The sequence below is a fragment of the Artemia franciscana genome, chromosome 11, assembly GCF_032884065.1.
Source record: "Artemia franciscana chromosome 11, ASM3288406v1, whole genome shotgun sequence".
NCBI classification, from domain to species: Eukaryota; Metazoa; Arthropoda; class Branchiopoda; order Anostraca; family Artemiidae; genus Artemia; species Artemia franciscana.
Genome location: NC_088873.1, coordinates 794,872 through 808,562, shown reverse-complemented (window position 1 = coordinate 808,562; position 13,691 = coordinate 794,872). Strand labels below are relative to the sequence as shown.

General features: G+C 36.3%; 1 protein-coding gene across 1 annotated transcript in view; it reads right to left on the bottom strand.

Annotated features, from left to right (window-relative positions):
- The window catches only part of LOC136032657 (glutathione hydrolase 7-like), a 104,709-nt gene extending 94,810 nt beyond the window's left edge, over positions 1–9,899 (bottom strand). Inside the window, exon 1 of the mRNA XM_065712942.1 lies at positions 9,733–9,899. The gene's annotated coding sequence lies outside the window, so the exon portion shown is untranslated. The remainder of the gene's footprint in view (positions 1–9,732) is intronic.
- Between the last annotated feature and the right edge of the window lie 3,792 nt (positions 9,900–13,691).

The following is a 13,691-nucleotide window of genomic DNA, read 5'->3' as shown; positions in this document are numbered from 1 at the left end:
AAACTTTTAATATATGTGGTTTATTGAAATATTATTTATGATTGTTTTATTAGATTTATGTTTGGGGTGTTCGCCTATCTATATTAATAAATAGTATTGATATCAGCGGGCCCAATAAACCCGAAAAAAAATCACAGGTGGCACAACAGCACTGTCTAAGCAAAGATGCAGATAAAGGATAAGTCAGGTAATACCACAGATTGTTTAAAATTATATTGTGACATATTAATCACATTTAAATAGTGAGCAAATTTCAAATTTGAAATTATTCGAAAAATGAAGTTAGAATTATTAACTTATTGGTTGGGCACCGTTTGACAAAGAATATAGTCAATTCGAAGGGAAAATTGACTCCCAGAGTTTGAACTACCCCTCCCTCTGTATTTTTGTTAAACAAAATGAATTCTATAAAAATTACACCAATTTTTCTTGTTTATATCATGGTATGGGGAGAAGATTACACTGAATATAACTTTTATGTCTATGATTCCCTTCACAAGCAATGCTCGGTCTCCTAGTGCTGCATGATAAAACTGATAACAATAGAAAAAGAGAATGGGTTAGTAATGCTTATAAGTGCACACTACGTGTGGGACATTTATTTCTGTATCAGCATGCTCAACGAAAAGTCTGCTGAGAATAAAATAAGTGATTTACATAAAAATATATATTTTTTTTTCTCACAAATTAAAAATTTTGTCCCGATCTTGTGCTACTCTTAAGCTCCATCACCAATTTATCACTATTCCTCGTATCATATTCGTGAATATCCTTGTTAGCATGGTAATTTTCATGAAAAACACCTGGGACTAAAAAATAATTCCTTTTCTTCATTACCGCTTGCATGGTGCCTACTTCAATAGCACCTCCTCTTGCCCGCCCAATAAAAAGTCTGTAACTACACCCCCGGATATAGCCCTAATCAAGAGATAGACAATTGTTTTAGAGCATATTTAAAATGTTTTGTATAACCTCCCAGTTTTGGCAGTCTTTCTTGTGCATTGCAGTACACTCACAACTAAACATATATGTAGTCCATACAAAATGAATGGTTTACGTAGATAAATAAACCCAGACATATGCAGAAATTCTAATATAGCCAATTGGTTAAAAGTAATGCAAAAGCTTAGAATTTGGAAAAACGAACATCACAAACCATAGCCTGCTAGGCTATGGTTTGTGAGGGGGGAGCAATCAAATCCCAAGAATATCCCAGTTCCAAGGTGAATTGAAAGACACTTTCACTGCTCAGTGCAGGAATAAAGGACTTCAAATTAACATCAATAAAACAAAAGTGGTGCGTTTTAATCTGCTTAAAAAGAAGTAGCTTGTCCCAAACCCTGGTTCCCTACCATTTCAACAGCAATTATTCTTGGTGTGAATTTCAGTACTTACTGTTCTTTAAGCTACCATGTTTCTAACCTTGTGAAAAAAAGACAACTATGCTTTGTGATCACCAACTACACTCTGACTAGGTTTCCCTGTGAATCAGTTATGACTATCCCATATCTACTATATACACCCCTTGCTAGAATATGCATGTCCTGTTTGGGGACCATAGGCACACAACATTGACTACTTAAGTGATGATCTTGAGGCTGTTCAAAGACAAGCAACAAAATCATACTGGGTCCCAAATATAACACATATATCACTGCAACTGTAACATGAATATGCAACTTCGGACAGTCACTCCTTGCTAATGCAAAATACAGTGCATTGTTGCCTCCTCTTACTGGCCCAAAGCCAATACTTGACACATGGACAAGTTCAAGCCAACAAGATGCAGAAGGAATCAATTTGGCAATTCTTTTATCCTGTTTTATACAAGTGACAGTAATCATGCTTTTTTCTCCTTTTTTGTTGTAAGAGATAGTATATATATATATATATATATATATATATATATATATATATATATATATATATATATATATATATATATATATATATATATATATATATATATATATATATATATATATATATATATATATATATATATATATATATATATATATATATATATATATATATATATATATATATATATATATATATATATATATATATATATATATATATATATATATATATATATATATATATAGGCAAGGCTAATACTATGAAAAGCTGTTTTGAAATAAATGAATTATGAATATCTCATAGCATCTATTTTTGACTTTTAATTTATTTTAATTCTTTTTTCCTTTTTTGGGATTGAGCAATCATTGCAGGGTAAGATTTCATATTTGAAAATATAAAATCAGTGGCAATTGCATATGAGTAGTCCTATAATGGAAGTACACAGACATAAGAGGCTGAAACTAAGAAGTATATGTAATTACTCCCCATGGATTTGGTCTGGCAATGACCAGAATCATTATTAACCAAAATCTTTTGGGATGGGGTGATAGAGTTTACTGAGTGGCTCACCATATTTACTTACTGATTTGGGGATATTGCATTTAAAATTAGTTAATAAACAAGAGCTAAGAGCTCATATGGCACCTGTGATGAGGTCAGAAGAGCCAAGAGCTTCTTCCAACCAAGTTTCCTTACAATCTCTTCACTCTAAGCACATTTTCCAAAATTTCTGGTTTCCCTCTCCAACTCCCCCCAACATCATCAGATCCAGTCAGGATTTAAAACAAGAGCTCTGAGACATGAGGTCCTTCTAAATATGAAATTTCATTAAGATCCAATAACCTATTTGTAAGTTAAAAAGACCTCATTTTTCTAATTTTTCCAAATTATCTGTCCTTCCACTCCCACCCCCCCAGATGGCCAAATTGGGAAAGCAACTATTTCTAGTTTAATCTGGTTGGGTCCCTGATATGCCATGCCAACTTTCAGCAATTGCTATACTGATCATATATCTAGTTTCAGATCTTCTTCATGTAAAAATTGGGGTGATCCAGGATTCAAACCTGAGACCTCTCACACCCTAAGTGAGAATTCTACCCCTAGACCACAATCCATAATTAAGAAGAAGAATCATTTGTTTTATTAGCAAATAGAATTTTTCTGAACTATCTTGTTTGCTTGCTACCCCCCCCCCCCCCCCAGATGGTCAAATCAGGGAAGAGACTATTTCTAATTTAATCTTGTCTGGTCCCTGATATACCTGCCATCTTTCACCATCCTAAATTATCTGGAAGTGCCCAAACCAGCAAAAACAGGACCAACAGACAGACCAACTGACAGAAACTGCAAGTGCTATATGTCACTTGTTAAATACTGTAGCATTTGACTATTTATAGTTTATTTATAAACCCAAGCACCTAGAACAAATACAAAATATAAGCACAAGCAAGCAATGTTAGGCACAACATAAGCATAAACAAGCGGGTTAGTCCATAATGCTGCATCTCCCTTCTTTTCATGAAAGGCGGTCTGCCTACAAATCCGGCCTTTTAGGTGGCCTAACCACTCTGCCGCTGCGGGTGTGCGGCATCACCTTTGATGTAGTAGTAGGGGATTTAGTCCCTGTGGCTGGGCAGTCGGGAGTGGCATTTTCAGGCGTAGGCACGATGGTTGGTGGGACAAGGGGTGGGTCAGAAGGTTCACCTTCTTCTCTTGGTAACGGAACATTTCTTGGCGAGGTTTCGATGTCTGTGCGGATTGGCTGGGTTATTCGGTTAAGATGGGCTGGGATATGTCATTGCTTTCGTCCTGTGTGGTGAGCTGGATTCTGACCTCTTGCTTGGCTACGGGAAAGGAATGGCGGGAGATATGGACTCTATTTCGTCGCAGCCTGGAACCGTCTTCTGTCTCCACTACGTATGATCTGGGGTTCTCATGGCTTGATATGATTTTCGCTTTGGTCCAGGGGCTGTTTGTTTTCTCCTGGATAAAAACTTGGTCTTCCAGTTGAGGTTCACGTAGCGGTTTCGCAGTCTTATCGTGATAGTGTTTCTGTCTTTCCTGTTCCTTCGATCTGTGTTGTAGGAAGGTCTGAAGTGGGGTGACTCTTGGTTTTAGCTGGTTGTATGTTGATGGTAGGACTGACCGTAGCTGGCGGCTCATGAGGAGTTGAGCAGGTGAGGCATGGCCGTCAACTGGGCTGTTTCTATATTCTAGAAGTGCAATATGTGGGTCGTTTCCACTTTCTTTCGCTTTGGTTAGTATCCGTTTGCAGGTTTGTACTGATTTCTCCACCAGACCGTTTGATCTCGGATAGATGGGGCTGGAGGTTTTCAGACTAATTCCCCACTCTTGCGCAAAATCTCGGAACTCTTGTGAGAAAAGTTGCGAGCCGTTGTCTGAAGTTATCAGCTGAGGGATTCCGAAACGTGCGAAGTTGGCTTTCAGTTTGTCGATGATTGTGGTTGATGTCTGACTTGACAATTTGTCTATTTCAAAGTATCTGCTATAATAGTCGGCAGTGATGAGATAGCAGGTCTTGTTCCAGTCGAAAAGGTCAATGCCAATGTGTTGCCATGGGAGTGAGGGCGGCTGGTTGCTAATCAACGGTTCCTTTTGATTATTTGCTGCAAATTTAGCACATGTTTCACATTTTTGGACGAAGGACTCAATGTCAGCGTTCATCCCTGGCCAGTACACAATCATCCGGGCGCGCTGTTTGGTTTTGTCGATCCCAAGGTGTGCTGAGTGTAGCTGATGAATTATGTTGGTTCTGAGAGGATGGGGTACGACGATTCGTTGACCTTTCAAAACTAACCCATCGTGGATTGCTAGTTCGTCTTTGATATTCCAGAATCGAACGGCATCTGTTGGGCACGACTGGCGTGTACTGGGCCATCCTTTGAGTATGAGTTCTTTGACTGCCTTGAGTTGAGTGTCTTTTTCTGTCTCGCGGCGTATTTTGTCTAGTTTGGAGTCGCTCACTGGCAAGGATTTCATCACTGTATGCACAAAAACTTCGATGTCATTCTGCATTTTGGTATCAACGTCTGGCAGGTGTAGTCGAGAGAGTGCATCTGGGACTGGGATATCTGACCCTGGGCTATAGTGTACTTCGATGTTGTATGGCTGGATCTGAATCATCATTCGCTGTAGTCGTGCTGGTGCTGTATGGAGTGGTAGCGATAAGATGGTCTCTAATGGACGATGATCTGTTGTCATGATGGTTTTTCTTGCATAGATGTAGTGATGGAAGTGTTTGCACCCAAACCCGATCGCATACAGTTCCTTCTCTAGTTGAGAATAGTTCTGTTCAGTCGTGCTAAGGGCCCTAGATGCAAATCCTACGATCTTCCCATTTGAGGAGAGCTCAGCTCCAAGTCCATGCTTTGAAGCATCAACCTTGAGTTCAACCACTTTGCATTTATGGTCGAAGAAAGCTAGATTTTCTGAAATGCAGCTCTTGATCTCTTTCATACTTGCTTCGTGATCGGTTTCCCATCTGAAATTGGTGGCTTTAGTAAGATCTCTCAGTGGCTTATTTTTCGAGGATAGGTCGGGTATGTATTTCGATAGGAAGTTGAGCATTCCTAATAGTGTCTGTAGCTCTTCTTTAGACTGTGGGCTTGGCATGTCTTGTATAGCCCTAATCTTTTCTGGGTCTGGTTTTATCCCGTCTCTGCTAATGATATGTCCAAAGTACTTGACTTTGTCTTTCGAAAATTCGCATTTTTCACTGTTGAAGCGGATTCCTTTTTCTCTGGCTTTTCTAAGAACGGCGGATAGTCTCTGGTCGTGCTCCTCGCGGTTCTTTCCATATACCAGAATATCATCTACAAGTATTCTGATACCTTCCAATCCTTCAAACGCCTCTTCCATTTTTCTCTGGAACTCGTCTTGCGCAGACACTAGGCCGAAGGGGTATCTCTTCCATCTGTATCGGCTGTAGATAGTGCTGAAGGTTGTATAGTAGGAGGATCGCGTGGAAAGTGGAAGTATCCAGTAGCCTGAGCGGGCATCAAGCCTGCTGAATACTGCTGCTCCATCCAGTTCAGCAACGGCATCGTCAAAAGATGGGACCGGATAGTAGGGGCGTTTTATCGCCTTGTTCAGGTCAACAGGATCGATGCATAGTCTCACACCACCATCTTTTTTCTCCACCATGACCATGGCATTAACCCAGTCTGTTGGCTCACTGACCTTTTCGATGATATTGAGACTTTCTAGGCGTTCCAACTCGGTCTTGAGCTTCTGCTTTAGGGCTAGCGGTATTTTCCTAGCTGGATGTACTGTGGGTGTTGCATTGTCTTTTAAGTATATTTCACACTCTGTTTCGAGTTTGCCTATACCCTTGAAAACATCACTATATTTGCTGACTGGTGATTCTTCAATGTTCAGAACAAGCTTTATCAGGTTCATGTCTTTGCGTGCTTTGAACCCAATTATAGGTGTGGTGTTTGACTCAACCACATAAAAGGTGAGTTGCTGTGTAGGCCCATTTTTGTAGCGACAAGGAATGTTGCAGACTCCTACATAGGGTATTGTCAATCCACAGTAGCTGGTGAGGCGTTGCGTGGCTTTCAGCAGCTTTGGCTTTGGCGACAGCTTGTCCAGGTACTGTGAAGGTAGGATGTTGACCTGAGCACCCGTATCGATCTTGAAATCAATGTGGATCTGCCCACAAACAGAAATCTCAGCAAAGATTTCATCCTTGCTGGAGTCCTTGTTGATGGCATACAGGAACACCTCTGTTTCTTCCTGGTTGTACAGGTCACTGGTGAATGCTGGAGTGTTTGTGGCCTCATTTCCAATGATATTCACCGCCTTACTTTTGCAGACTTTTGCAAAATGGTTCTGTCTTTTACACTTGGCACATGTTTTCCCTTTTGCAGGACACACATGCTGGGGTGAGTAATTTCCGCCACAAAAGTAACACTCTGTCTTTTTAAGTGAGAAGCTGGAGCGACTCTTTGCAACAGCATCCACTTCTTGTTTTATTTCCTTTTGTTCGAATGTCTTTAGTTGTGCTTGGGTTGACTCGTGAGCTCGACATATTGTGACAGCTTGGGCCAGAGTAAGGCTGTCACCGACGGCTAATAGTTTTTCACATAGTTTAGGATTTCTGACTCCACTAACTATTTTGTCTCTTACCATCTCACTTTCACTTAAGTATCCACATGGTTTAACTAGAATCTTGAGCTCTGTTATGTATTTGTCAGTACTTTCTGTGTCGTTCTGGTCTCTTTTCTGAAAAACATAGCGGGAGAACACTTGATTCTTTTTGGGGGCAGCATAGTCTCTAAACTTCTTGAAGTAGATCTCGATTTTGTCCTTCTCTTCATCTGCAAGCTCAAAAGTGCTGAAGATTTCTCTGCCTTGTGCACCAACCCAGATTAAGAGGTAGGCACATGCTACTTTCTCAGACTTGTCAGCAAGGGGGCCTTGGCACATGAGCTTTGCGTGGTTTTCAACTCTGGTCCATTCTGAGTTGAGATTGTCTGCATTCCAGTTTATTGACGGGTGGGTGATCTCCATGATGTCTGACACCATGTAGCATTTGACTATTTATAGTTTATTTATAAACCCAAGCACCTAGAACAATTACAAAATATAAGCACAAGCAAGCAATGTTAGGCACAACATAAGCATAAACAAGCGGGTTAGTCCATAATGCTGCAAATACCAAGTGCCATAAAAAAGAAAACAAACATGTATCTGTGATGTACAAGTAATTAGTTCCCTGGAAATTGGTGTGCCACTGACCAGAGATGTCACTAGACAAAATTTTTTGGAGAGAGCAATGGATTTTATTGATCAAACTGTCTTTGAGGACCTGTTTTGTGAAATGTGTGCAGTCTAATCATTATTATCAACTCTCTGGTCAGTTTATCAGAGGGTTGTGACAGCATTACAAACATTAAAAACAGCATTGGTCATGGTGAAAAGAAGTTTCAGCAGAGTGAAATTGGTCAAGACATGTTTATGCACACCAATAGATGCTGACTGTATATATATATATATATATATATATATATATATATATATATATATATATATATATATATATATATATATATATATATATATATATATATATATATATATATATATATATATATATATATATATATATATATATATATATATATATATATATATATATATATATATATATATATATATATATATATATATATATATATATATATATATATATATATATATATATATAATAATAATAATTTAAATTGTTAATTTCTCACTTCTGAGTTCTGTTTGTACATAAATCATATTATCGCTTTTTTTTGTATTACTCCTTTCTCTGCTAGATTACCAAGTAGTTGTAAGCTATATTTTTTTTTTACAAGAACGTGAACTAATAGGCTATTCTTTGGGCTGAATTGAGCTGTAAAGATTTGTATTCAAAATGGATATTATACTGATTATTGGAAAAAAAAAAGTCAGTAAAAATGACCAGCCAATCACAACTTTCTGACACTACACAAATAGGTCTAATGTCTAAGAATAGTGCCATAGTCTGCATTCTATGTATAGGAAACATAATTTTTAATCAGAGCATCTGGCCAAGATCTAGAGATCTTACCCTAGGTCACTGCAATAAATATTTTGTGGTGACCACTTCTAAAGATACATAATAGGCCTAACAAAAAACAGTACTATCAGATTCCTTTTTTTGTTCTCTTTTCAAACATCATGGTTAATGTTTGGAAAATGAGCCCCCTACCACAAATGGTCCTAGATATAGCCTTAAAATTATATTTCTGTCTCAACAGAATATTCTAATATATTACAGGATCTTTATTAAAACAGGCTTTTGCAATCTTATAACACAATTAACAGAAACATCCTGTAAGTGTCAAATAATATTTAAGTAAAATTCTAGTTTATTGACTTCAGGCTATCTTGGAAAGGTGTTAGGTTAGGAAAATGAAACTTTCAGGGATGGGTCTAAAGGCTAAAGTATATCCCAGGAAGGTATTTTGAAGTACCTAAATCTACTCCTTCTCCCTCTAGAGGGTCCTGATATTTAAAAATATGTGTGTTGTAAAAGTGAAACCTTGAATAATAGATCTTCTGCTTGAATGAAATACAAAAAAATTGTTTCAGCTTCACAACTTTGCTAAATCTTAACTTATAAGGTTTTGAAGATATGCAAATATCTTTAATATGCATATGCAGAGGGTCCTGACCTTTAAAAATATGTGTGTTATAAAAGTGAAACCTTGCAAAATAGATTTTCTACTTGAATGAAATACAACAAAATTGTTTCTTCACAACTTTGCTCAATCCCAACTTATAAGGTTTTAAAGATATGCAAATACATTTCCTAAATTTTGAAAAAAAAAACATTGATATGGCTCAGAATTCTACTCAAATAACAGGAATTGCGTTTTTAGAACTAAAGGCAGAGAAAAAGCAACTGGTAACTGGAAATTAAGGTAAAATATTGTTTTGTGAAAATTTGAATAGGTATAGACCTGTCATGTAGGCAAATTTCAGGGCCTCTAGAGGGAAATGGAGTGGAGGTGGGTACTTCAAAATACCTTCCCAGGATATACTTTAGCCTGTAGACCCATCCCTGAAAGTTTCATTTTCCTAACCTAACCCCTTTCCAAGATAGCCAAAAGTCAATAAACTAGAATTTTACTAATATTTCTGTTATTTCATCATTTTCTTTCAGTTTTGTAATAGCCTATATCACAGGACATACGCAAAATTTATGGTCTGGAAATATTTATGAGTTTCATTCACCTAATATATTTTCTGAGGTAGTAAAACACCTCATCTAGAATTCTATTCATTTAAGTAACCACATAACATGACTAGACGGGGATTGAAACTTACCACAGATAAGAGAAGAACTGTGATTTCCTTGAGCTAGTTTGCTCACCTGCCAATTCCAAAAACTTTAGGGAGGTATATGGACTAACAACAAGTCCTTTCACCTCTTTGACTTCTTCTTCAGAAAAACTAGCCACTGGAACCGCTATTCTAAAAACATGTGAAGAAAATTTAAATATGTCTGAAAAAAAGCAATCAGATTTCCGACTAAAATGGCATCACAATAGATAAGTTGTGCAATCGAAAAAGCAGTTCAAAAATATGCCAAAAAGTGGAGAATTTTGAACAACTTTAAACATTAAAAGGTATCGGAGTACTTGTTTGTTAAACACACCCAAGAAGTGAAGTTGGGCTAATCTTAATGGAATATACCGAAACATAACGATAATATAATTCTGTAAAAACAAAAATTATGGAAACTATGACACAGAATTATGAAAAGCAGGCCGTGTGTGTGTGTGTGTTTGTGTGACTAAATTCTTTGATTAAAGCGAATGCAATGGGGGTAGCTTGACAACTAATTTATCGAAATTTGAGAAGTATGCACAAAGCCATTCCTAGGGGGGCACCGGGTCAGCTGTCCCTGAAGACTCAGCTGGAGGGGGGATTGGCCGAGGGATTTCCTACTTTGATTAAATTTTTCTCTTTGATTCATCATTTTTTGCTTATATTTGATTCAGGAGGTAGCACTGTAATTAGCTTTACCCCGGGCGCCATTAGCCCCCAGGAACAGCTTTGAGTAGCCTCATACGGATCTTGTCTATAAAGTAATCAGCATTTTCTCATGTACCTCTTTGAGTACATCCTTGAATTAAATTTGTTAGGCAAACTTTAATGTTCCATTTTCTCTCAGTTTCACGTTGCTACTCCACCACACATGAAAATGTTTTAGCTTGTCAAGAGATATTTGTGAATCATAAATACTATATGTTTTCTCAGTTATCTGTACTCGGCATTTAGACTAATGACAAATGCAAATACGCCGCTTTTATTAAAGAGACAATGCATAGTATTTTAAGCTTTTCCGAGAAAATTTTTATCTGAAGATACAATTTTAAAACTATCAGGTAAAAACTAAAATATGCAGCTCAATTATAGACTTTGTTGTAACACATAATATATAAGACATGTCTCATGATTTTTTTAGTTATATCAAATGAAATTGTTGTTTTTTTTCCATTTTACGGTGTATGGATAAAAACCTTTAAACTGTTACTTGTGCTTAATTTTAAACCTTAAATTTATTGTTGCAACGTATGTTTGCGCTGAAATGTATAAAATACCATTATTTTTTAAGTTTTATCGCAGGTATTGCAAATTGTTGAACATGATCAAAATTAAACTTCTTTTTTATTATATTGTCGCAACTCGAAACAATACTGCAAAGTACACAAAAATTACGATGAAAGAAGAAAAAATTCGATCAAAAAACTGTAAATAAACATAATATGATAAGAAAACATAAAAGAACCTAATACAAATATTAATTTTTTCGAAAAATATCTTTTTTGGTGCAGTTTCTTGTATTGTTTCTGAAAACAATGGCGATAATTAAGTGTAGTAAAGTAGTTTTGGTTTGAAGGAGTTTCTAAGCTAGGACATTCATGAATCTTGTTTTTCCTTCGAAGTCATGAAATAGGAAGTATTAAAAAATTTAGACAGGATTTTGCCTTGGTAATAACACATTTGGTTGCAAAATGTTATTCTAAAGATCGAAATTGAGACATTGAGGAACAAAGAGCTTGCAACCCTGGTTGGGACCAAGGTCATAGAGGAGTGTACTATTGAATAGCTAGAATGCCTTGGCTTCAAATCTGTTTGGTGCTGCTATCACATGGAAATACGATGAAGAGCTCAAGAAAGACCCTAATAACGCTATTTGGTTAGCTTATAGTTCAGGCAACTTTTCGAAAATTAGAATGGAGCCCTCTTCGGTTAAATTAACTAAGCCTAATTCCAGTTTTCGAAGCTACTTTTCAAATGGCCACCAAATAATCCTATGTGAAACTGTTTTTAACAAAAGCTGGTACAGTTTATCATAAAGCGTAGGCAGAGCTACCTATGAATGTCTTAAAATTAGATGCTACTTAATTATGACTTCACAGAAGACAATTGTCTTCTTGTTCAAATGCCCTTAGCTTCAAAACTTAAAACAATTCTATGAAAGAAAATACTGCAAGCAGGGAAATCTATCAAGAAACAGGTCTTTTGAAACAAGTCCTATACTTTTCAGAACATAAGATATGAAATAACTCAGTTTTGTCTCAAGAATGACTTATTTTACATGTAGTTTTATGCTATATGAAAAAAAATACATGTTGTAAAGTTGGGAAAACATTATAGAACCAAATCGCGACGATGTTGTGAAAATAAATTACTTCCTACCAAGTCATGTTATGCATATCTTCTTCATGAAATAAGAAGGATTTTATTTATTTATTTTCTTTATTTCCCTCAAAATGAGGAGTAGACTATGATATAAATATAAAGAAAAGACAAATGATAACGCTTACAACCAAAAAATATCAAATATTGATCAAACACTTAAAAAGAAAAAAAAAAGATACAAAAACATTTGCTGAATAATTTAGCCAGTAAATCATCAAGAGCCAGAACTGTTACTAAAAAACAGAAATAAATTGTGGCCTAAAAGGATAATTTTCGCCTTGTCTTCAAATGTTTTATATTTTTTCTTTATACAGACTACAAGATCCTTCACTTTAAGCTTTAAAACAATCTCAGTGTTACTAAAAGAAAGGGGATCTGAAGAAACCTGAATTATATTAAGGAAAGGGATTCCCTATTGAAAGTCATCACCTAACTAAAAAAAAAGTATTGCTGCTGAGCTACCCCAATTTACATTTGATCACAAGGATCATCCAATCCGAAGTGCAATCGCAATCCTTTATCATCGGAACACCTCGATTCCGATCAAGGCGGCTTTTAAATTAGGCGATTTCCAGAGATTTAGGCAGCATTCTATGATCTGTGGTCAAGTCAGATTTCTAGATTTTTTAATTTTTCAACTTCTCGACGTTTTATTACATAAAATAGGCTTTGTTAAATAAAAAAGAGACTACAGATTAATTCTAATGATTGTTTTTTTCTTTTTTGCAAATGAAAAAAAAAAAAATGTGCCATAATTTTGTGTAGTGAAAAGACCCTGCTTTCTCTTTTGAAAAACAAAAACTCGTAACTTGGATAATTCGATGCTCAAATTTACCACTGGAGTCATATTGAATCCTACCTATTGTTGTTTAACCAAAAATACCTCTTCCTCTATTGCAGTTTATGATGACTTTCAAAGGGAACATTTTAATCTGTCTGTTTGAGCAAACAGACGAAACTTAATTATTTCTGAATGAACACCTACCATCTAAAAGATGCATTTTTTTTATGGCAGCCAGTAGTAACCCAATGCTTACCAAAACACTAAGAAAAGGAATTTTGATAACAATTAGTGCATTAAAAGAATTGACTTTTGTACTGAATCCAGATGTATAAAATTCCTTTCATTTAATGTTACTCATTATAAGCTACAAGCCAAAGAAAATTTGCATCATTTTCGAAAAAATGAGGAGAAACATCTCCAAACAGTCAAGCGATTTTACACCATTCACACCATCAAATTCAGCATATCAGATCCCTACAAGTAGGCTTTTCTTTGAAAATTTGTGTTTTTCGTCAGAAGAAAGAAAGATCACGGATGAGCCTTTTTTTTTCGGGGTGATCATATCAAATCAATGGTGGTTCGATGAACCTCCTCCTCCCCCACAGACTCTGGGGAAAGGGCTGGAAGCTACATAATTTACCCACTGTATACACATACTATATGTTAAGAACTATACGGAAATATTTTGTGGGAAATTCTCTGCGGGGGGATGTGATTTTCTACAGGATGAATTTTATACGGATATGAAGGTCTCTTAGGGGAATTTTAAACGGGACAGGAAGGGAGATTT